General features: G+C 45.0%; 54 non-coding genes across 54 annotated transcripts; all 54 read right to left on the bottom strand.

Moving 5' to 3' along the window:
* Nucleotides 1-75: 75 nt before the first annotated feature.
* On the bottom strand, nucleotides 76-194 carry LOC148558212 (5S ribosomal RNA). Its single transcript, XR_015888796.1, has one exon. It is a non-coding gene; the product is annotated as a 5S ribosomal RNA (ribosomal RNA).
* A 209-nt stretch (nucleotides 195-403) lies between these two features.
* Nucleotides 404-522, bottom strand: LOC148558211 (5S ribosomal RNA). The gene has a single exon (XR_015888785.1). It is a non-coding gene; the product is annotated as a 5S ribosomal RNA (ribosomal RNA).
* A 228-nt stretch (nucleotides 523-750) lies between these two features.
* Nucleotides 751-869, bottom strand: LOC148558210 (5S ribosomal RNA). Its single transcript, XR_015888773.1, has one exon. It is a non-coding gene; the product is annotated as a 5S ribosomal RNA (ribosomal RNA).
* A 227-nt stretch (nucleotides 870-1,096) lies between these two features.
* LOC148558209 (5S ribosomal RNA) lies at nucleotides 1,097-1,215 on the bottom strand. The gene has a single exon (XR_015891812.1). It is a non-coding gene; the product is annotated as a 5S ribosomal RNA (ribosomal RNA).
* Nucleotides 1,216-1,409: 194 nt separating this feature from the next.
* LOC148558208 (5S ribosomal RNA) lies at nucleotides 1,410-1,528 on the bottom strand. Its single transcript, XR_015891808.1, has one exon. It is a non-coding gene; the product is annotated as a 5S ribosomal RNA (ribosomal RNA).
* A 209-nt stretch (nucleotides 1,529-1,737) lies between these two features.
* LOC148558207 (5S ribosomal RNA) lies at nucleotides 1,738-1,856 on the bottom strand. The gene has a single exon (XR_015890024.1). It is a non-coding gene; the product is annotated as a 5S ribosomal RNA (ribosomal RNA).
* A 207-nt stretch (nucleotides 1,857-2,063) lies between these two features.
* Nucleotides 2,064-2,182, bottom strand: LOC148558206 (5S ribosomal RNA). Its single transcript, XR_015889780.1, has one exon. It is a non-coding gene; the product is annotated as a 5S ribosomal RNA (ribosomal RNA).
* A 208-nt stretch (nucleotides 2,183-2,390) lies between these two features.
* LOC148558205 (5S ribosomal RNA) lies at nucleotides 2,391-2,509 on the bottom strand. The gene has a single exon (XR_015888762.1). It is a non-coding gene; the product is annotated as a 5S ribosomal RNA (ribosomal RNA).
* Nucleotides 2,510-2,726: 217 nt separating this feature from the next.
* LOC148558204 (5S ribosomal RNA) lies at nucleotides 2,727-2,845 on the bottom strand. Its single transcript, XR_015888553.1, has one exon. It is a non-coding gene; the product is annotated as a 5S ribosomal RNA (ribosomal RNA).
* A 196-nt stretch (nucleotides 2,846-3,041) lies between these two features.
* Nucleotides 3,042-3,160, bottom strand: LOC148558203 (5S ribosomal RNA). The gene has a single exon (XR_015890102.1). It is a non-coding gene; the product is annotated as a 5S ribosomal RNA (ribosomal RNA).
* Nucleotides 3,161-3,354: 194 nt separating this feature from the next.
* On the bottom strand, nucleotides 3,355-3,473 carry LOC148558202 (5S ribosomal RNA). Its single transcript, XR_015891797.1, has one exon. It is a non-coding gene; the product is annotated as a 5S ribosomal RNA (ribosomal RNA).
* Nucleotides 3,474-3,665: 192 nt separating this feature from the next.
* Nucleotides 3,666-3,784, bottom strand: LOC148558201 (5S ribosomal RNA). Its single transcript, XR_015888751.1, has one exon. It is a non-coding gene; the product is annotated as a 5S ribosomal RNA (ribosomal RNA).
* Nucleotides 3,785-3,989: 205 nt separating this feature from the next.
* LOC148558200 (5S ribosomal RNA) lies at nucleotides 3,990-4,108 on the bottom strand. The gene has a single exon (XR_015891786.1). It is a non-coding gene; the product is annotated as a 5S ribosomal RNA (ribosomal RNA).
* A 230-nt stretch (nucleotides 4,109-4,338) lies between these two features.
* LOC148558199 (5S ribosomal RNA) lies at nucleotides 4,339-4,457 on the bottom strand. The gene has a single exon (XR_015888740.1). It is a non-coding gene; the product is annotated as a 5S ribosomal RNA (ribosomal RNA).
* Nucleotides 4,458-4,685: 228 nt separating this feature from the next.
* LOC148558198 (5S ribosomal RNA) lies at nucleotides 4,686-4,804 on the bottom strand. The gene has a single exon (XR_015888551.1). It is a non-coding gene; the product is annotated as a 5S ribosomal RNA (ribosomal RNA).
* A 195-nt stretch (nucleotides 4,805-4,999) lies between these two features.
* Nucleotides 5,000-5,118, bottom strand: LOC148558197 (5S ribosomal RNA). Its single transcript, XR_015890853.1, has one exon. It is a non-coding gene; the product is annotated as a 5S ribosomal RNA (ribosomal RNA).
* Nucleotides 5,119-5,313: 195 nt separating this feature from the next.
* Nucleotides 5,314-5,432, bottom strand: LOC148558196 (5S ribosomal RNA). Its single transcript, XR_015888729.1, has one exon. It is a non-coding gene; the product is annotated as a 5S ribosomal RNA (ribosomal RNA).
* Nucleotides 5,433-5,638: 206 nt separating this feature from the next.
* On the bottom strand, nucleotides 5,639-5,757 carry LOC148558195 (5S ribosomal RNA). Its single transcript, XR_015888760.1, has one exon. It is a non-coding gene; the product is annotated as a 5S ribosomal RNA (ribosomal RNA).
* Nucleotides 5,758-5,949: 192 nt separating this feature from the next.
* LOC148558194 (5S ribosomal RNA) lies at nucleotides 5,950-6,068 on the bottom strand. Its single transcript, XR_015890101.1, has one exon. It is a non-coding gene; the product is annotated as a 5S ribosomal RNA (ribosomal RNA).
* A 197-nt stretch (nucleotides 6,069-6,265) lies between these two features.
* Nucleotides 6,266-6,384, bottom strand: LOC148558193 (5S ribosomal RNA). The gene has a single exon (XR_015891774.1). It is a non-coding gene; the product is annotated as a 5S ribosomal RNA (ribosomal RNA).
* A 192-nt stretch (nucleotides 6,385-6,576) lies between these two features.
* Nucleotides 6,577-6,695, bottom strand: LOC148558192 (5S ribosomal RNA). Its single transcript, XR_015890851.1, has one exon. It is a non-coding gene; the product is annotated as a 5S ribosomal RNA (ribosomal RNA).
* Nucleotides 6,696-6,890: 195 nt separating this feature from the next.
* On the bottom strand, nucleotides 6,891-7,009 carry LOC148558191 (5S ribosomal RNA). The gene has a single exon (XR_015888718.1). It is a non-coding gene; the product is annotated as a 5S ribosomal RNA (ribosomal RNA).
* Nucleotides 7,010-7,216: 207 nt separating this feature from the next.
* Nucleotides 7,217-7,335, bottom strand: LOC148558190 (5S ribosomal RNA). Its single transcript, XR_015888550.1, has one exon. It is a non-coding gene; the product is annotated as a 5S ribosomal RNA (ribosomal RNA).
* Nucleotides 7,336-7,528: 193 nt separating this feature from the next.
* Nucleotides 7,529-7,647, bottom strand: LOC148558189 (5S ribosomal RNA). Its single transcript, XR_015890100.1, has one exon. It is a non-coding gene; the product is annotated as a 5S ribosomal RNA (ribosomal RNA).
* A 195-nt stretch (nucleotides 7,648-7,842) lies between these two features.
* Nucleotides 7,843-7,961, bottom strand: LOC148558188 (5S ribosomal RNA). The gene has a single exon (XR_015891763.1). It is a non-coding gene; the product is annotated as a 5S ribosomal RNA (ribosomal RNA).
* Nucleotides 7,962-8,190: 229 nt separating this feature from the next.
* LOC148558187 (5S ribosomal RNA) lies at nucleotides 8,191-8,309 on the bottom strand. The gene has a single exon (XR_015889997.1). It is a non-coding gene; the product is annotated as a 5S ribosomal RNA (ribosomal RNA).
* A 230-nt stretch (nucleotides 8,310-8,539) lies between these two features.
* On the bottom strand, nucleotides 8,540-8,658 carry LOC148558186 (5S ribosomal RNA). Its single transcript, XR_015890023.1, has one exon. It is a non-coding gene; the product is annotated as a 5S ribosomal RNA (ribosomal RNA).
* A 232-nt stretch (nucleotides 8,659-8,890) lies between these two features.
* On the bottom strand, nucleotides 8,891-9,009 carry LOC148558185 (5S ribosomal RNA). The gene has a single exon (XR_015888707.1). It is a non-coding gene; the product is annotated as a 5S ribosomal RNA (ribosomal RNA).
* A 210-nt stretch (nucleotides 9,010-9,219) lies between these two features.
* Nucleotides 9,220-9,338, bottom strand: LOC148558184 (5S ribosomal RNA). Its single transcript, XR_015889372.1, has one exon. It is a non-coding gene; the product is annotated as a 5S ribosomal RNA (ribosomal RNA).
* A 221-nt stretch (nucleotides 9,339-9,559) lies between these two features.
* LOC148558183 (5S ribosomal RNA) lies at nucleotides 9,560-9,678 on the bottom strand. Its single transcript, XR_015888549.1, has one exon. It is a non-coding gene; the product is annotated as a 5S ribosomal RNA (ribosomal RNA).
* Nucleotides 9,679-9,873: 195 nt separating this feature from the next.
* LOC148558182 (5S ribosomal RNA) lies at nucleotides 9,874-9,992 on the bottom strand. Its single transcript, XR_015890099.1, has one exon. It is a non-coding gene; the product is annotated as a 5S ribosomal RNA (ribosomal RNA).
* Nucleotides 9,993-10,194: 202 nt separating this feature from the next.
* Nucleotides 10,195-10,313, bottom strand: LOC148558181 (5S ribosomal RNA). The gene has a single exon (XR_015888621.1). It is a non-coding gene; the product is annotated as a 5S ribosomal RNA (ribosomal RNA).
* Nucleotides 10,314-10,506: 193 nt separating this feature from the next.
* Nucleotides 10,507-10,625, bottom strand: LOC148558180 (5S ribosomal RNA). The gene has a single exon (XR_015888696.1). It is a non-coding gene; the product is annotated as a 5S ribosomal RNA (ribosomal RNA).
* Nucleotides 10,626-10,834: 209 nt separating this feature from the next.
* On the bottom strand, nucleotides 10,835-10,953 carry LOC148558179 (5S ribosomal RNA). The gene has a single exon (XR_015891752.1). It is a non-coding gene; the product is annotated as a 5S ribosomal RNA (ribosomal RNA).
* A 193-nt stretch (nucleotides 10,954-11,146) lies between these two features.
* LOC148558178 (5S ribosomal RNA) lies at nucleotides 11,147-11,265 on the bottom strand. Its single transcript, XR_015889042.1, has one exon. It is a non-coding gene; the product is annotated as a 5S ribosomal RNA (ribosomal RNA).
* Nucleotides 11,266-11,462: 197 nt separating this feature from the next.
* Nucleotides 11,463-11,581, bottom strand: LOC148558177 (5S ribosomal RNA). Its single transcript, XR_015891741.1, has one exon. It is a non-coding gene; the product is annotated as a 5S ribosomal RNA (ribosomal RNA).
* A 197-nt stretch (nucleotides 11,582-11,778) lies between these two features.
* Nucleotides 11,779-11,897, bottom strand: LOC148558176 (5S ribosomal RNA). Its single transcript, XR_015888902.1, has one exon. It is a non-coding gene; the product is annotated as a 5S ribosomal RNA (ribosomal RNA).
* Nucleotides 11,898-12,089: 192 nt separating this feature from the next.
* On the bottom strand, nucleotides 12,090-12,208 carry LOC148558175 (5S ribosomal RNA). The gene has a single exon (XR_015891730.1). It is a non-coding gene; the product is annotated as a 5S ribosomal RNA (ribosomal RNA).
* A 197-nt stretch (nucleotides 12,209-12,405) lies between these two features.
* Nucleotides 12,406-12,524, bottom strand: LOC148558174 (5S ribosomal RNA). The gene has a single exon (XR_015891719.1). It is a non-coding gene; the product is annotated as a 5S ribosomal RNA (ribosomal RNA).
* A 239-nt stretch (nucleotides 12,525-12,763) lies between these two features.
* On the bottom strand, nucleotides 12,764-12,882 carry LOC148558173 (5S ribosomal RNA). Its single transcript, XR_015889996.1, has one exon. It is a non-coding gene; the product is annotated as a 5S ribosomal RNA (ribosomal RNA).
* Nucleotides 12,883-13,097: 215 nt separating this feature from the next.
* Nucleotides 13,098-13,216, bottom strand: LOC148558172 (5S ribosomal RNA). The gene has a single exon (XR_015890022.1). It is a non-coding gene; the product is annotated as a 5S ribosomal RNA (ribosomal RNA).
* A 235-nt stretch (nucleotides 13,217-13,451) lies between these two features.
* LOC148558171 (5S ribosomal RNA) lies at nucleotides 13,452-13,570 on the bottom strand. The gene has a single exon (XR_015888685.1). It is a non-coding gene; the product is annotated as a 5S ribosomal RNA (ribosomal RNA).
* Nucleotides 13,571-13,776: 206 nt separating this feature from the next.
* LOC148558170 (5S ribosomal RNA) lies at nucleotides 13,777-13,895 on the bottom strand. Its single transcript, XR_015889371.1, has one exon. It is a non-coding gene; the product is annotated as a 5S ribosomal RNA (ribosomal RNA).
* A 226-nt stretch (nucleotides 13,896-14,121) lies between these two features.
* Nucleotides 14,122-14,240, bottom strand: LOC148558169 (5S ribosomal RNA). Its single transcript, XR_015888548.1, has one exon. It is a non-coding gene; the product is annotated as a 5S ribosomal RNA (ribosomal RNA).
* A 194-nt stretch (nucleotides 14,241-14,434) lies between these two features.
* LOC148558168 (5S ribosomal RNA) lies at nucleotides 14,435-14,553 on the bottom strand. Its single transcript, XR_015890098.1, has one exon. It is a non-coding gene; the product is annotated as a 5S ribosomal RNA (ribosomal RNA).
* Nucleotides 14,554-14,757: 204 nt separating this feature from the next.
* LOC148558167 (5S ribosomal RNA) lies at nucleotides 14,758-14,876 on the bottom strand. The gene has a single exon (XR_015888620.1). It is a non-coding gene; the product is annotated as a 5S ribosomal RNA (ribosomal RNA).
* Nucleotides 14,877-15,069: 193 nt separating this feature from the next.
* On the bottom strand, nucleotides 15,070-15,188 carry LOC148558166 (5S ribosomal RNA). The gene has a single exon (XR_015888674.1). It is a non-coding gene; the product is annotated as a 5S ribosomal RNA (ribosomal RNA).
* A 212-nt stretch (nucleotides 15,189-15,400) lies between these two features.
* Nucleotides 15,401-15,519, bottom strand: LOC148558165 (5S ribosomal RNA). The gene has a single exon (XR_015891708.1). It is a non-coding gene; the product is annotated as a 5S ribosomal RNA (ribosomal RNA).
* A 192-nt stretch (nucleotides 15,520-15,711) lies between these two features.
* On the bottom strand, nucleotides 15,712-15,830 carry LOC148558164 (5S ribosomal RNA). The gene has a single exon (XR_015889041.1). It is a non-coding gene; the product is annotated as a 5S ribosomal RNA (ribosomal RNA).
* Nucleotides 15,831-16,025: 195 nt separating this feature from the next.
* On the bottom strand, nucleotides 16,026-16,144 carry LOC148558163 (5S ribosomal RNA). The gene has a single exon (XR_015891697.1). It is a non-coding gene; the product is annotated as a 5S ribosomal RNA (ribosomal RNA).
* A 196-nt stretch (nucleotides 16,145-16,340) lies between these two features.
* On the bottom strand, nucleotides 16,341-16,459 carry LOC148558162 (5S ribosomal RNA). The gene has a single exon (XR_015888901.1). It is a non-coding gene; the product is annotated as a 5S ribosomal RNA (ribosomal RNA).
* A 224-nt stretch (nucleotides 16,460-16,683) lies between these two features.
* Nucleotides 16,684-16,802, bottom strand: LOC148558161 (5S ribosomal RNA). Its single transcript, XR_015891686.1, has one exon. It is a non-coding gene; the product is annotated as a 5S ribosomal RNA (ribosomal RNA).
* A 197-nt stretch (nucleotides 16,803-16,999) lies between these two features.
* On the bottom strand, nucleotides 17,000-17,118 carry LOC148558160 (5S ribosomal RNA). Its single transcript, XR_015889039.1, has one exon. It is a non-coding gene; the product is annotated as a 5S ribosomal RNA (ribosomal RNA).
* Nucleotides 17,119-17,313: 195 nt separating this feature from the next.
* On the bottom strand, nucleotides 17,314-17,432 carry LOC148558159 (5S ribosomal RNA). The gene has a single exon (XR_015891675.1). It is a non-coding gene; the product is annotated as a 5S ribosomal RNA (ribosomal RNA).
* Between the last annotated feature and the right edge of the window lie 167 nt (nucleotides 17,433-17,599).

The following is a 17,599-nucleotide window of genomic DNA, read 5'->3' as shown; positions in this document are numbered from 1 at the left end:
GCCGTTTAAAGAACGAGGGTAAGCACGACGTAAAAAAAAAAAAAAAAAAAAAAAAAAAAAAAAAAAAAAAAAAAAGAGGTGCAACACGAGGACTTCCCAGGAGGTCACCCATCCTAGTACTACTCCCGCCCAAGCACGCTTAACTGCGGAGTTCTGATGGGATCCGGTGCATTAGTGCTGGTATGATCGCACCTATTATAATATGCGCACATAATTATCATATGCATGTCTCGCGACGTAGGGTAAGTCGAGTTGCAAATCCCTGCGGGGCCCGTGCGAGCTTGCCTAAAATCAGGTCATTGAGACTCGCTTTAACTAAACTGTGCAAGATAGCGCCGTTTAAAGAACGAGGGTAAGCACGACGTAAAAAATAAAAAAAAAAAAAAAAAAAAAAAAAAAAAAAGAGGTGCAACACGAGGACTTCCCAGGAGGTCACCCATCCTAGTACTACTCCCGCCCAAGCACGCTTAACTGCGGAGTTCTGATGGGATCCGGTGCATTAGTGCTGGTATGATCGCACCTATTATAATATGCGCACATAATTATCATATGCGTGTCTTGCGACGTAGGGTAAGTCGAGCTGCGAATCCCTGCGGGGCCCGTGCGAGCTTGCCTAAAATGAGGTCATTGAGACTCGCTTTAGCTAAACTATTCAAGATAGCGCCGTTTAAAGAACGAGGGTAAGCACGACGTAAAAAAAAAAAAAATAAAAAATAAAAAAAATAAAAAAAATAAAAAAAAAAAAAAAAAGAGGTGCAACACGAGGACTTCCCAGGAGGTCACCCATCCTAGTACTACTCCCGCCCAAGCACGCTTAACTGCGGAGTTCTGATGGGATCCGGTGCATTAGTGCTGGTATGATCGCACCTATTATAATATGCGCACATAATTATCATATGCGTGTCTTGCGACGTAGGGTAAGTCGAGCTGCGAATCCCTGCGGGGCTCGTGCGAGCTTGCCTAAAATGAGGTCATTGAGACTCGCTTTAGCTAAACTATTCAAGATAGCGCCGTTTAAAGAACGAGGGTAAGCACGACGTAAAAAAAAAAAAAATAAAAAATAAAAAAAATAAAAAAAATAAAAAAAAAAAAAAAAGAGGTGCAACACGAGGACTTCCCAGGAGGTCACCCATCCTAGTACTACTCTCGCCCAAGCACGCTTAACTGCGGAGTTCTGATGGGATCCGGTGCATTAGTGCTGGTATGATCGCACCTATTATAATATGCGCACATAATTATCATATGCATGTCTTGCGACGTAGGGTAAGTCGAGCTGCGAATCCCTGCGGGGCCTGTGGGAGCTTGCCTAAAATCAGGTCATTGAGACTCGCTTTAGCTAAACTATTCAAGATAGTGCCGTTTAAAGAACGAGCGTAGGCACGACGAAAAAAAAAAAAAAAAAAAAAAAAGAGGTGCAACACGAGGACTTCCCAGGAGGTCACCCATCCTAGTACTACTCTCGCCCAAGCACGCTTAACTGCGGAGTTCTGATGGGATCCGGTGCATTAGTGCTGGTATGATCGCACCTATTATAATATGCGCACATAATTATCATATGCATGTCTTGCGACGTAGGGTAAGTCGAGCTGCGAATCCCTGCGGGGCCTGTGGGAGCTTGCCTAAAATCAGGTCATTGAGACTCGCTTTAGCTAAACTATTCAAGATAGCGCCGTTTAAAGAACGAGGGTAAGCACGACGTAAAAAAAAAAAAAAAAAAAAAAAAAAAAAAAAAAAAAAGAGGTGTAACACGAGGACTTCCCAGGAGGTCACCCATCCTAGTACTACTCTCGCCCAAGCACGCTTAACTGCGGAGTTCTGATGGGATCCGGTGCATTAGTGCTGGTATGATCGCACCTATTATAATATGCGCACATAATTATCATATGCATGTCTCGCGACGTAGGGTAAGTCGAGTTGCAAATCCCTGCGGGGCCCGTGCGAGCTTGCCTAAAATCAGGTCATTGAGACTCGCTTTAACTAAACTGTGCAAGATAGCGCCGTTTAAAGAACGAGGGTAAGCACGACGTAAAAAAAAAAAAAAAAAAAAAAAAAAAAAAAAAAAAGAGGTGCAACACGAGGACTTCCCAGGAGGTCACCCATCCTAGTACTACTCCCGCCCAAGCAAGCTTAACTGCGGAGTTCTGATGGGATCCGGTGCATTAGTGCTGGTATGATCGCACCTATTATAATATGCGCACATAATTATCATATGCGTGTCTTGCGACGTAGGGTAGGTCGAGCTGCGAATCCCTGCGGGGCCCGTGCGAGCTTGCCTAAAATGAGGTCATTGAGACTCGCTTTAGCTAAACTATTCAAGATAGCGCCGTTTAAAGAACGAGGGTAAGCACGACGTAAAAAAAAAAAAAAAAAAAAAAAAAAAAAAAAAAAAAGAGGTGCAACACGAGGACTTCCCAGGAGGTCACCCATCCTAGTACTACTCCCGCCCAAGCACGCTTAACTGCGGAGTTCTGATGGGATCCGGTGCATTAGTGCTGGTATGATCGCACCTATTATAATATGCGCACATAATTATCATATGCGTGTCTTGCGACGTAGGGTAAGTCGAGCTGCGAATCCCTGCGGGGCCCGTGCGAGCTTGCCTAAAATGAGGTCATTGAGACTCGCTTTAGCTAAACTATTCAAGATAGCGCCGTTTAAAGAACGAGGGTAAGCACGACGTAAAAAAAAAAAAAAAAAAAAAAAAAAAAAAAAAAAAAAAAAAAAAAGAGGTGCAACACGAGGACTTCCCAGGAGGTCACCCATCCAAGTACTACTCTCGCCCAAGCACGCTTAACTGCGGAGTTCTGATGGGATCCGGTGCATTAGTGCTGGTATGATCGCACCTATTAAAATATGCGCACATAATTATCATATGCATGTCTCGCGACGTAGGGTAAGTCGAGTTGCGAAACCCTGCGGGGCCCGTGCGAACTTGCCTAAAATGAGGTCATTGAGACTCGCTTTAGCTAAACTATTCAAGATAGCGCCGTTTAAAGAACGAGGGCAAGCACGACGTAAAAAAAAAAAAAAAAAAAAAAAAAGAGGTGCAACTCGAGGACTTCCCAGGAGGTCACCCATCCTAGTACTACTCTCGCCCAAGCACGCTTAACTGCGGAGTTCTGATGGGATCCGGTGAATTAGTGCTGGTATGATCGCACCTATTAAAATATGCGCACAAAATTATCGTATGCATGTCTCGCGACGTAGGGTAAGTCGAGTTGCAAATCCCTGCGGGGCCCGTGGGAGCTTGCCTAAAGTCAGGTCATTGAGACTCGCTTTAACAAAACTGTGCAAGATAGCGCCGTTTAAAGAACGAGGGTAAGCACGACGTAAAAAAAAAAAAAAAAAAAAAAAGAGGTGCAACACGAGGACTTCCCAGGAGGTCACCCATCCTAGTACTACTCTCGCCCAAGCACGCTTAACTGCGGAGTTCTGATGGGATCCGGTGCATTAGTGCTGGTATGATCGCACCTATTAAAATATGCGCACATAATTATCATATGCGTGTCTTGCGACGTAGGGTAAGTCGAGCTGCGAATCCCTGCGGGGCCCGTGCGAGCTTGCCTAAAATGAGGTCATTGAGACTCGCTTTAGCTAAACTATTCAAGATAGCGCCGTTTAAAGAACGAGGGTAAGCACGACGTAAAAAAAAAAAAAAAAAAAAAGAGGTGCAACACGAGGACTTCCCAGGAGGTCACCCATCCTAGTACTACTCCCGCCCAAGCACGCTTAACTGCGGAGTTCTGATGGGATCCGGTGCATTAGTGCTGGTATGATCGCACCTATTATAATATGCGCACATAATTATCATATGCATGTCTTGCGACGTAGGGTAAGTCGAGCTGCGAATCCCTGCGGGGCCCGTGCGAGCTTGCCTAAAATGAGGTCATTGAGACTCGCTTTAGCTAAACTATTCAAGATAGCGCCGTTTAAAGAACGAGCGTAGGCACGACGTGAAAAAAAAAAAAAAAAAAAAAAAAAAAAAAAAAGAGGTGCAACACGAGGACTTCCCAGGAGGTCACCCATCCTAGTACTACTCTCGCCCAAGCACGCTTAACTGCGGAGTTCTGATGGGATCCGGTGCATTAGTGCTGGTATGATCGCACCTATTATAATATGCGCACATAATTATCATATGCATGTCTTGCGACGTAGGGTAAGTCGAGCTGCGAATCCCTGCGGGGCCTGTGGGAGCTTGCCTAAAATCAGGTCATTGAGACTCGCTTTAGCTAAACTATTCAAGATAGTGCCGTTTAAAGAACGAGCGTAGGCACGACGTAAAAAAAAAAAAAAAAAAAAAAAAAAAAAAAAAAAAAAAAAAAAAAAAAAAAAAAAAAAGAGGTGCAACACGAGGACTTCCCAGGAGGTCACCCATCCTAGTACTACTCCCGCCCAAGCACGCTTAACTGCGGAGTTCTGATGGGATCCGGTGCATTAGTGCTGGTATGATCGCACCTATTATAATATACGCACATAATTATCATATGCGTGTCTTGCGACGTAGGGTAAGTCGAGCTGCGAATCCCTGCGGGGCCCGTGCGAGCTTGCCTAAAATGAGGTCATTGAGACTCGCTTTAGCTAAACTATTCAAGATAGCGCCGTTTAAAGAACGAGGGTAAGCACGACGTAAAAAAAAAAAAAAAAAAAAAAAAAAAAAAAAAAAAAAAAAAAAAAAAAAAAAAAAAGAGGTGCAACACGAGGACTTCCCAGGAGGTCACCCATCCAAGTACTACTCTCGCCCAAGCACGCTTAACTGCGGAGTTCTGATGGGATCCGGTGCATTAGTGCTGGTATGATCGCACCTATTAAAATATGCGCACATAATTATCATATGCATGTCTCGCGACGTAGGGTAAGTCGAGTTGCGAAACCCTGCGGGGCCCGTGCGAACTTGCCTAAAATGAGGTCATTGAGACTCGCTTTAGCTAAACTATTCAAGATAGCGCCGTTTAAAGAACGAGGGCAAGCACGACGTAAAAAAAAAAAAAAAAAAAAAAAAGAGGTGCAACTCGAGGACTTCCCAGGAGGTCACCCATCCTAGTACTACTCTCGCCCAAGCACGCTTAACTGCGGAGTCCTGATGGGATCCGGTGAATTAGTGCTGGTATGATCGCACCTATTAAAATATGCGCACAAAATTATCGTATGCATGTCTCGCGACGTAGGGTAAGTCGAGTTGCAAATCCCTGCGGGGCCCGTGGGAGCTTGCCTAAAGTCAGGTCATTGAGACTCGCTTTAACAAAACTGTGCAAGATAGCGCCGTTTAAAGAACGAGGGTAAGCACGACGTAAAAAAAAAAAAAAAAAAAAAAAAGAGGTGCAACACGAGGACTTCCCAGGAGGTCACCCATCCTAGTACTACTCCCGCCCAAGCACGCTTAACTGCGGAGTTCTGATGGGATCCGGTGCATTAGTGCTGGTATGATCGCACCTATTATAATATGCGCACATAATTATCATATGCGTGTCTTGCGACGTAGGGTAAGTCGAGCTGCGAATCCCTGCGGGGCCCGTGCGAGCTTGCCTAAAATGAGGTCATTGAGACTCGCTTTAGCTAAACTATTCAAGATAGCGCCGTTTAAAGAACGAGGGTAAGCACGACGTAAAAAAAAAAAAAAAAAAAAAAAAAAAAAAAAAAAGAAGTGCAACACGAGGACTTCCCAGGAGGTCACCCATCCAAGTACTACTCTCGCCCAAGCACGCTTAACTGCGGAGTTCTGATGGGATCCGGTGCATTAGTGCTGGTATGATCGCACCTATTAAAATATGCGCACATAATTATCATATGCATGTCTCGCGACGTAGGGTAAGTCGAGTTGCGAAACCCTGCGGGGCCCGTGCGAACTTGCCTAAAATGAGGTCATTGAGACTCGCTTTAGCTAAACTATTCAAGATAGCGCCGTTTAAAGAACGAGGGCAAGCACGACGTAAAAAAAAAAAAAAAAAAAAAGAGGTGCAACTCGAGGACTTCCCAGGAGGTCACCCATCCTAGTACTACTCTCGCCCAAGCACGCTTAACTGCGGAGTTCTGATGGGATCCGGTGAATTAGTGCTGGTATGATCGCACCTATTAAAATATGCGCACAAAATTATCGTATGCATGTCTCGCGACGTAGGGTAAGTCGAGTTGCAAATCCCTGCGGGGCCCGTGGGAGCTTGCCTAAAGTCAGGTCATTGAGACTCGCTTTAACAAAACTGTGCAAGATAGCGCCGTTTAAAGAACGAGGGTAAGCACGACGTAAAAAAAAAAAAAAAAAAAAAAAAAAGAGGTGCAACACGAGGACTTCCCAGGAGGTCACCCATCCTAGTACTACTCTCGCCCAAGCACGCTTAACTGCGGAGTTCTGATGGGATCCGGTGCATTAGTGCTGGTATGATCGCACCTATTAAAATATGCGCACATAATTATCATATGCGTGTCTTGCGACGTAGGGTAAGTCGAGCTGCGAATCCCTGCGGGGCCCGTGCGAGCTTGCCTAAAATGAGGTCATTGAGACTCGCTTTAGCTAAACTATTCAAGATAGCGCCGTTTAAAGAACGAGGGTAAGCACGACGTAAAAAAAAAAAAAAAAAAAAAGAGGTGCAACTCGAGGACTTCCCAGGAGGTCACCCATCCTAGTACTACTCTCGCCCAAGCACGCTTAACTGCGGAGTCCTGATGGGATCCGGTGAATTAGTGCTGGTATGATCGCACCTATTAAAATATGCGCACAAAATTATCGTATGCATGTCTCGCGACGTAGGGTAAGTCGAGTTGCAAATCCCTGCGGGGCCCGTGGGAGCTTGCCTAAAGTCAGGTCATTGAGACTCGCTTTAACAAAACTGTGCAAGATAGCGCCGTTTAAAGAACGAGGGTAAGCACGACGTAAAAAAAAAAAAAAAAAAAAAAAAGAGGTGCAACACGAGGACTTCCCAGGAGGTCACCCATCCTAGTACTACTCCCGCCCAAGCACGCTTAACTGCGGAGTTCTGATGGGATCCGGTGCATTAGTGCTGGTATGATCGCACCTATTATAATATGCGCACATAATTATCATATGCGTGTCTTGCGACGTAGGGTAAGTCGAGCTGCGAATCCCTGCGGGGCCCGTGCGAGCTTGCCTAAAATGAGGTCATTGAGACTCGCTTTAGCTAAACTATTCAAGATAGCGCCGTTTAAAGAACGAGGGTAAGCACGACGTAAAAAAAAAAAAAAAAAAAAAAAAAAAAAAAAAAAAGAGGTGCAACACGAGGACTTCCCAGGAGGTCACCCATCCAAGTACTACTCTCGCCCAAGCACGCTTAACTGCGGAGTTCTGATGGGATCCGGTGCATTAGTGCTGGTATGATCGCACCTATTAAAATATGCGCACATAATTATCATATGCATGTCTCGCGACGTAGGGTAAGTCGAGTTGCGAAACCCTGCGGGGCCCGTGCGAACTTGCCTAAAATGAGGTCATTGAGACTCGCTTTAGCTAAACTATTCAAGATAGCGCCGTTTAAAGAACGAGGGCAAGCACGACGTAAAAAAAAAAAAAAAAAAAAAAGAGGTGCAACTCGAGGACTTCCCAGGAGGTCACCCATCCTAGTACTACTCTCGCCCAAGCACGCTTAACTGCGGAGTTCTGATGGGATCCGGTGAATTAGTGCTGGTATGATCGCACCTATTAAAATATGCGCACAAAATTATCGTATGCATGTCTCGCGACGTAGGGTAAGTCGAGTTGCAAATCCCTGCGGGGCCCGTGGGAGCTTGCCTAAAGTCAGGTCATTGAGACTCGCTTTAACAAAACTGTGCAAGATAGCGCCGTTTAAAGAACGAGGGTAAGCACGACGTAAAAAAAAAAAAAAAAAAAAAAAAGAGGTGCAACACGAGGACTTCCCAGGAGGTCACCCATCCTAGTACTACTCTCGCCCAAGCACGCTTAACTGCGGAGTTCTGATGGGATCCGGTGCATTAGTGCTGGTATGATCGCACCTATTAAAATATGCGCACATAATTATCATATGCGTGTCTTGCGACGTAGGGTAAGTCGAGCTGCGAATCCCTGCGGGGCCCGTGCGAGCTTGCCTAAAATGAGGTCATTGAGACTCGCTTTAGCTAAACTATTCAAGATAGCGCCGTTTAAAGAACGAGGGTAAGCACGACGTAAAAAAAAAAAAAAAAAAAAAAAAAAAAAAAAAAAAAAAAAAAAAAAAAAAAAAAAAAGAGGTGCAACACGAGGACTTCCCAGGAGGTCACCTATCCTAGTACTACTCTCGCCCAAGCACGCTTAACTGCGGAGTTCTGATGGGATCCGGTGCATTAGTGCTGGTATGATCGCACCTATTATAATATGCGCACATAATTATCATATGCATGTCTTGCGACGTAGGGTAAGTCGAGCTGCGAATCCCTGCGGGGCCTGTGGGAGCTTGCCTAAAATCAGGTCATTGAGACTCGCTTTAGCTAAACTATTCAAGATAGCGCCGTTTAAAGAACGAGGGTAAGCACGACGTAAAAAAAAAAAAAAAAAAAAAAAAAAAAAAAAAAAAAAAAAAAAAAAAAAAAAAAAAAAGAGGTGTAACACGAGGACTTCCCAGGAGGTCACCCATCCTAGTACTACTCTCGCCCAAGCACGCTTAACTGCGGAGTTCTGATGGGATCCGGTGCATTAGTGCTGGTATGATCGCACCTATTATAATATGCGCACATAATTATCATATGCATGTCTCGCGACGTAGGGTAAGTCGAGTTGCAAATCCCTGCGGGGCCCGTGCGAGCTTGCCTAAAATCAGGTCATTGAGACTCGCTTTAACTAAACTGTGCAAGATAGCGCCGTTTAAAGAACGAGGGTAAGCACGACGTAAAAAAAAAAAAAAAAAAAAAAAAAAAAAAAAAAAAAAAAAAAAAAAAAAAAAAAAAAAAAGAGGTGCAACACGAGGACTTCCCAGGAGGTCACCCATCCTAGTACTACTCCCGCCCAAGCACGCTTAACTGCGGAGTTCTGATGGGATCCGGTGCATTAGTGCTGGTATGATCGCACCTATTATAATATGCGCACATAATTATCATATGCGTGTCTTGCGACGTAGGGTAAGTCGAGCTGCGAATCCCTGCGGGGCCCGTGCGAGCTTGCCTAAAATGAGGTCATTGAGACTCGCTTTAGCTAAACTATTCAAGATAGCGCCGTTTAAAGAACGAGGGTAAGCACGACGTAAAAAAAAAAAAAAAAAAAAAAAAAAAAAAAAAAAAAAAGAGGTGCAACACGAGGACTTCCCAGGAGATCACCCATCCTAGTACTACTCCCGCCCAAGCACGCTTAACTGCGGAGTTCTGATGGGATCCGGTGCATTAGTGCTGGTATGATCGCACCTATTATAATATGCGCACATAATTATCATATGCGTGTCTTGCGACGTAGGGTAAGTCGAGCTGCGAATCCCTGCGGGGCCCGTGCGAGCTTGCCTAAAATGAGGTCATTGAGACTCGCTTTAGCTAAACTATTCAAGATAGCGCCGTTTAAAGAACGAGGGTAAGCACGACGTAAAAAAAAAAAAAAAAAAAAAAAAAAAAAAAAAAAAAAAAAAAAAAAAAAGAGGTGCAACACGAGGACTTCCCAGGAGGTCACCCATCCAAGTACTACTCTCGCCCAAGCACGCTTAACTGCGGAGTTCTGATGGGATCCGGTGCATTAGTGCTGGTATGATCGCACCTATTAAAATATGCGCACATAATTATCATATGCATGTCTCGCGACGTAGGGTAAGTCGAGTTGCGAAACCCTGCGGGGCCCGTGCGAACTTGCCTAAAATGAGGTCATTGAGACTCGCTTTAGCTAAACTATTCAAGATAGCGCCGTTTAAAGAACGAGGGCAAGCACGACGTAAAAAAAAAAAAAAAAAAAAAAAAGAGGTGCAACTCGAGGACTTCCCAGGAGGTCACCCATCCTAGTACTACTCTCGCCCAAGCACGCTTAACTGCGGAGTTCTGATGGGATCCGGTGAATTAGTGCTGGTATGATCGCACCTATTAAAATATGCGCACAAAATTATCGTATGCATGTCTCGCGACGTAGGGTAAGTCGAGCTGCGAATCCCTGCGGGGCCTGTGGGAGCTTGCCTAAAATCAGGTCATTGAGACTCGCTTTAGCTAAACTATTCAAGATAGCGCCGTTTAAAGAACAAGGGTAAGCACGACGTAAAAAAAAAAAAAAAAAAAAAAAAAAAAAAAGAGGTGCAACACGAGGACTTCCCAGGAGGTCACCCATCCTAGTACTACTCTCGCCCAAGCACGCTTAACTACGGAGTTCTGATGGGATCCGGTGCATTAGTGCTGGTATGATCGCACCTATTAAAATATGCGCACATAATTATCATATGCATGTCTCGCGACGTAGGGTAAGTCGAGTTGCAAATCCTTGCGGGGCCCGTGGGAGCTTGCCTAAAATCAGGTCATTGAGACTCGCTTTAACTAAACTGTGCAAGATAGCGCCGTTTAAAGAACGAGGGTAAGCACGACGTAAAAAAAAAAAAAAAAAAAAAAGAGGTGCAACACGAGGACTTCCCAGGAGGTCACCCATCCTAGTACTACTCCCGCCCAAGCACGCTTAACTGCGGAGTTCTGATGGGATCCGGTGCATTAGTGCTGGTATGATCGCACCTATTATAATATGCGCACATAATTATCATATGCGTGTCTTGCGACGTAGGGTAAGTCGAGCTGCGAATCCCTGCGGGGCCCGTGCGAGCTTGCCTAAAATGAGGTCATTGAGACTCGCTTTAGCTAAACTATTCAAGATAGCGCCGTTTAAAGAACGAGGGTAAGCACGACGTAAAAAAAAAAAAAAAAAAAAAAAAAAAAAAAAAAAAAAGAGGTGCAACACGAGGACTTCCCAGGAGGTCACCCATCCTAGTACTACTCTCGCCCAAGCACGCTTAACTGCGGAGTTCTGATGGGATCCGGTGCATTAGTGCTGGTATGATCGCACCTATTAAAATATGCGCACATAATTATCATATGCATTTCTCGCGACGTAGGGTAAGTCGAGTTGCGAAACCCTGCGGGGCCCGTGCGAACTTGCCTAAAATGAGGTCATTGAGACTCGCTTTAGCTAAACTATTCAAGATTGCGCCGTTTAAAGAACGAGGGCAAGCACGACGTAAAAAAAAAAAAAAAAAAAAAAGAGGTGCAACACGAGGACTTCCCAGGAGGTCACCCATCCTAGTACTACTCTCGCCCAAGCACGCTTAACTGCGGAGTTCTGATGGGATCCGGTGAATTAGTGCTGGTATGATCGCACCTATTAAAATATGCGCACAAAATTATCATATGCATGTCTCGCGACGTAGGGTAAGTCGAGTTGCAAATCCCTGCGGGGCCCGTGGGAGCTTGCCTAAAATCAGGTCATTGAGACTCGCTTTAACAAAACTGTGCAAGATAGCGCCGTTTAAAGAACGAGGGTAAGCACGACGTAAAAAAAAAAAAAAAAAAAAAAAAAAGAGGTGCAACACGAGGACTTCCCAGGAGGTCACCCATCCTAGTACTACTCTCGCCCAAGCACGCTTAACTGCGGAGTTCTGATGGGATCCGGTGCATTAGTGCTGGTATGATCGCACCTATTATAATATGCGCACATAATTATCATATGCATGTCTTGCGACGTAGGGTAAGTCGAGCTGCGAATCCCTGCGGGGCCCGTGCGAGCTTGCCTAAAATGAGGTCATTGAGACTCGCTTTAGCTAAACTATTCAAGATAGTGCCGTTTAAAGAACGAGGGTAGGCACGACGTAAAAAAAAAAAAAAAAAAAAAAAAAAGAGGTGCAACACAAGGACTTCCCAGGAGGTCACCCATCCTAGTACTACTCTCGCCCAAGCACGCTTAACTGCGGAGTTCTGATGGGATCCGGTGCATTAGTGCTGGTATGATCGCACCTATTATAATATGCGCACATAATTATCATATGCATGTCTTGCGACGTAGGGTAAGTCGAGCTGCGAATCCCTGCGGGGCCCGTGCGAGCTTGCCTAAAATGAGGTCATTGAGACTCGCTTTAGCTAAACTATTCAAGATAGTGCCGTTTAAAGAACGAGCGTAGGCACGACGTAAAAAAAAAAAAAAAAAAAAAGAGGTGCAACACGAGGACTTCCCAGGAGGTCACCCATCCTAGTACTACTCTCGCCCAAGCACGCTTAACTGCGGAGTTCTGATGGGATCCGGTGCATTAGTGCTGGTATGATCGCACCTATTATAATATGCGCACAAAATTATCGTATGCATGTCTCGCGACGTAGGGTAAGTCGAGTTGCAAATCCCTGCGGGGCCCGTGGGAGCTTGCCTAAAGTCAGGTCATTGAGACTCGCTTTAACAAAACTGTGCAAGATAGCGCCGTTTAAAGAACGAGGGTAAGCACGACGTAAAAAAAAAAAAAAAAAAAAAAAAAAGAGGTGCAACACGAGGACTTCCCAGGAGGTCACCCATCCTAGTACTACTCTCGCCCAAGCACGCTTAACTGCGGAGTTCTGATGGGATCCGGTGCATTAGTGCTGGTATGATCGCACCTATTAAAATATGCGCACATAATTATCATATGCGTGTCTTGCGACGTAGGGTAAGTCGAGCTGCGAATCCCTGCGGGGCCCGTGCGAGCTTGCCTAAAATGAGGTCATTGAGACTCGCTTTAGCTAAACTATTCAAGATAGCGCCGTTTAAAGAACGAGGGTAAGCACGACGTAAAAAAAAAAAAAAAAAAAAAAAAAAAAAAAAAAAAAAAAAAAAAAAAAAAAAAAAAAAAAAAAAAAAGAGGTGCAACACGAGGACTTCCCAGGAGGTCACCTATCCTAGTACTACTCTCGCCCAAGCACGCTTAACTGCGGAGTTCTGATGGGATCCGGTGCATTAGTGCTGGTATGATCGCACCTATTATAATATGCGCACATAATTATCATATGCATGTCTTGCGACGTAGGGTAAGTCGAGCTGCGAATCCCTGCGGGGCCTGTGGGAGCTTGCCTAAAATCAGGTCATTGAGACTCGCTTTAGCTAAACTATTCAAGATAGCGCCGTTTAAAGAACGAGGGTAAGCACGACGTAAAAAAAAAAAAAAAAAAAAAAAAAAAAAAAAAAAAAAAAAAAAGAGGTGTAACACGAGGACTTCCCAGGAGGTCACCCATCCTAGTACTACTCTCGCCCAAGCACGCTTAACTGCGGAGTTCTGATGGGATCCGGTGCATTAGTGCTGGTATGATCGCACCTATTATAATATGCGCACATAATTATCATATGCATGTCTCGCGACGTAGGGTAAGTCGAGTTGCAAATCCCTGCGGGGCCCGTGCGAGCTTGCCTAAAATCAGGTCATTGAGACTCGCTTTAACTAAACTGTGCAAGATAGCGCCGTTTAAAGAACGAGGGTAAGCACGACGTAAAAAAAAAAAAAAAAAAAAAAAAAAAAAAAAAAAAAAAAAAAAAAAAAAAAAAAAAAAAAAAAGAGGTGCAACACGAGGACTTCCCAGGAGGTCACCCATCCTAGTACTACTCCCGCCCAAGCACGCTTAACTGCGGAGTTCTGATGGGATCCGGTGCATTAGTGCTGGTATGATCGCACCTATTATAATATGCGCACATAATTATCATATGCGTGTCTTGCGACGTAGGGTAAGTCGAGCTGCGAATCCCTGCGGGGCCCGTGCGAGCTTGCCTAAAATGAGGTCATTGAGACTCGCTTTAGCTAAACTATTCAAGATAGCGCCGTTTAAAGAACGAGGGTAAGCACGACGTAAAAAAAAAAAAAAAAAAAAAAAAAAAAAAAAAAAGAGGTGCAACACGAGGACTTCCCAGGAGATCACCCATCCTAGTACTACTCCCGCCCAAGCACGCTTAACTGCGGAGTTCTGATGGGATCCGGTGCATTAGTGCTGGTATGATCGCACCTATTATAATATGCGCACATAATTATCATATGCGTGTCTTGCGACGTAGGGTAAGTCGAGCTGCGAATCCCTGCGGGGCCTGTGCGAGCTTGCCTAAAATGAGGTCATTGAGACTCGCTTTAGCTAAACTATTCAAGATAGCGCCGTTTAAAGAACGAGGGTAAGCACGACGTAAAAAAAAAAAAAAAAAAAAAAAAAAAAAAAAAAAAAAAAAAAAAAAAAAAAAAAGAGGTGCAACACGAGGACTTCCCAGGAGGTCACCCATCCAAGTACTACTCTCGCCCAAGCACGCTTAACTGCGGAGTTCTGATGGGATCCGGTGCATTAGTGCTGGTATGATCGCACCTATTAAAATATGCGCACATAATTATCATATGCATGTCTCGCGACGTAGGGTAAGTCGAGTTGCGAAACCCTGCGGGGCCCGTGCGAACTTGCCTAAAATGAGGTCATTGAGACTCGCTTTAGCTAAACTATTCAAGATAGCGCCGTTTAAAGAACGAGGGCAAGCACGACGTAAAAAAAAAAAAAAAAAAAAAAAGAGGTGCAACTCGAGGACTTCCCAGGAGGTCACCCATCCTAGTACTACTCTCGCCCAAGCACGCTTAACTGCGGAGTTCTGATGGGATCCGGTGAATTAGTGCTGGTATGATCGCACCTATTAAAATATGCGCACAAAATTATCGTATGCATGTCTCGCGACGTAGGGTAAGTCGAGCTGCGAATCCCTGCGGGGCCTGTGGGAGCTTGCCTAAAATCAGGTCATTGAGACTCGCTTTAGCTAAACTATTCAAGATAGCGCCGTTTAAAGAACAAGGGTAAGCACGACGTAAAAAAAAAAAAAAAAAAAAAAAAAAAAAAAAAGAGGTGCAACACGAGGACTTCCCAGGAGGTCACCCATCCTAGTACTACTCTCGCCCAAGCACGCTTAACTACGGAGTTCTGATGGGATCCGGTGCATTAGTGCTGGTATGATCGCACCTATTAAAATATGCGCACATAATTATCATATGCATGTCTCGCGACGTAGGGTAAGTCGAGTTGCAAATCCTTGCGGGGCCCGTGGGAGCTTGCCTAAAATCAGGTCATTGAGACTCGCTTTAACTAAACTGTGCAAGATAGCGCCGTTTAAAGAACGAGGGTAAGCACGACGTAAAAAAAAAAAAAAAAAAAAAAGAGGTGCAACACGAGGACTTCCCAGGAGGTCACCCATCCTAGTACTACTCCCGCCCAAGCACGCTTAACTGCGGAGTTCTGATGGGATCCGGTGCATTAGTGCTGGTATGATCGCACCTATTATAATATGCGCACATAATTATCATATGCGTGTCTTGCGACGTAGGGTAAGTCGAGCTGCGAATCCCTGCGGGGCCCGTGCGAGCTTGCCTAAAATGAGGTCATTGAGACTCGCTTTAGCTAAACTATTCAAGATAGCGCCGTTTAAAGAACGAGGGTAAGCACGACGTAAAAAAAAAAAAAAAAAAAAAAAAAAAAAAAAAAAAAAAAAGAGGTGCAACACGAGGACTTCCCAGGAGGTCACCCATCCTAGTACTACTCTCGCCCAAGCACGCTTAACTGCGGAGTTCTGATGGGATCCGGTGCATTAGTGCTGGTATGATCGCACCTATTAAAATATGCGCACATAATTATCATATGCATGTCTCGCGACGTAGGGTAAGTCGAGTTGCGAAACCCTGCGGGGCCCGTGCGAACTTGCCTAAAATGAGGTCATTGAGACTCGCTTTAGCTAAACTATTCAAGATTGCGCCGTTTAAAGAACGAGGGCAAGCACGACGTAAAAAAAAAAAAAAAAAAAAAGAGGTGCAACACGAGGACTTCCCAGGAGGTCACCCATCCTAGTACTACTCTCGCCCAAGCACGCTTAACTGCGGAGTTCTGATGGGATCCGGTGAATTAGTGCTGGTATGATCGCACCTATTAAAATATGCGCACAAAATTATCATATGCATGTCTCGCGACGTAGGGTAAGTCGAGTTGCAAATCCCTGCGGGGCCCGTGGGAGCTTGCCTAAAATCAGGTCATTGAGACTCGCTTTAACAAAACTGTGCAAGATAGCGCCGTTTAAAGAACGAGGGTAAGCACGACGTAAAAAAAAAAAAAAAAAAAAAAAAGAGGTGCAACACGAGGACTTCCCAGGAGGTCACCCATCCTAGTACTACTCTCGCCCAAGCACGCTTAACTGCGGAGTTCTGATGGGATCCGGTGCATTAGTGCTGGTATGATCGCACCTATTATAATATGCGCACATAATTATCATATGCATGTCTTGCGACGTAGGGTAAGTCGAGCTGCGAATCCCTGCGGGGCCCGTGCGAGCTTGCCTAAAATGAGGTCATTGAGACTCGCTTTAGCTAAACTATTCAAGATAGTGCCGTTTAAAGAACGAGGGTAGGCACGACGTAAAAAAAAAAAAAAAAAAAAAAAAAGAGGTGCAACACAAGGACTTCCCAGGAGGTCACCCATCCTAGTACTACTCTCGCCCAAGCACGCTTAACTGCGGAGTTCTGATGGGATCCGGTGCATTAGTGCTGGTATGATCGCACCTATTATAATATGCGCACATAATTATCATATGCATGTCTTGCGACGTAGGGTAAGTCGAGCTGCGAATCCCTGCGGGGCCCGTGCGAGCTTGCCTAAAATGAGGTCATTGAGACTCGCTTTAGCTAAACTATTCAAGATAGTGCCGTTTAAAGAACGAGCGTAGGCACGACGTAAAAAAAAAAAAAAAAAAAAAAAAAAAAAAAAAAAAAAAAAAAAAAAAAAAAAGAGGTGCAACACGAGGACTTCCCAGGAGGTCACCCATCCTAGTACTACTCTCGCCCAAGCACGCTTAACTGCGGAGTTCTGATGGGATCCGGTGCATTAGTGCTGGTATGATCGCACCTATTAAAATATGCGCACATAATTATCATATGCATGTCTCGCGACGTAGGGTAAGTCGAGTTGCGAAACCCTGCGGGGCCCGTGCGAACTTGCCTAAAATGAGGTCATTGAGACTCGCTTTAGCTAAACTATTCAAGATAGCGCCGTTTAAAGAACGAGGGCAAGCACGACGTAAAAAAAAAAAAAAAAAAAAAAAAAAGAGGTGCAACACGAGGACTTCCCAGGAGGTCACCCATCCTAGTACTACTCTCGCCCAAGCACGCTTAACTGCGGAGTTCTGATGGGATCCGGTGAATTAGTGCTGGTATGATCGCACCTATTAAAATATGCGCACAAAATTATCATATGCATGTCTCGCGACGTAGGGTAAGTCGAGTTGCAAATCCCTGCGGGGCCCGTGGGAGCTTGCCTAAAATCAGGTCATTGAGACTCGCTTTAACAAAACTGTGCAAGATAGCGCCGTTTAAAGAACGAGGGTAAGCACGACGTAAAAAAAAAAAAAAAAAAAAAAAAGAGGTGCAACACGAGGACTTCCCAGGAGGTCACCCATCCTAGTACTACTCTCGCCCAAGCACGCTTAACTGCGGAGTTCTGATGGGATCCGGTGCATTAGTGCTGGTATGATCGCACCTATTATAATATGCGCACATAATTATCATATGCATGTCTTGCGACGTAGGGTAAGTCGAGCTGCGAATCCCTGCGGGGCCCGTGCGAGCTTGCCTAAAATGAGGTCATTGAGACTCGCTTTAGCTAAACTATTCAAGATAGTGCCGTTTAAAGAACGAGGGTAGGCACG

Source organism: Arachis ipaensis, chromosome B6 (assembly GCF_059453495.1).
Source record: "Arachis ipaensis isolate K30076 ecotype BB chromosome B6, ASM5945349v1, whole genome shotgun sequence".
Taxonomy (NCBI): domain Eukaryota; kingdom Viridiplantae; phylum Streptophyta; class Magnoliopsida; order Fabales; family Fabaceae; genus Arachis; species Arachis ipaensis.
The sequence above is the reverse complement of the archived record's forward strand: the minus strand, read 5'-3'. Positions and strand labels throughout refer to the sequence as shown.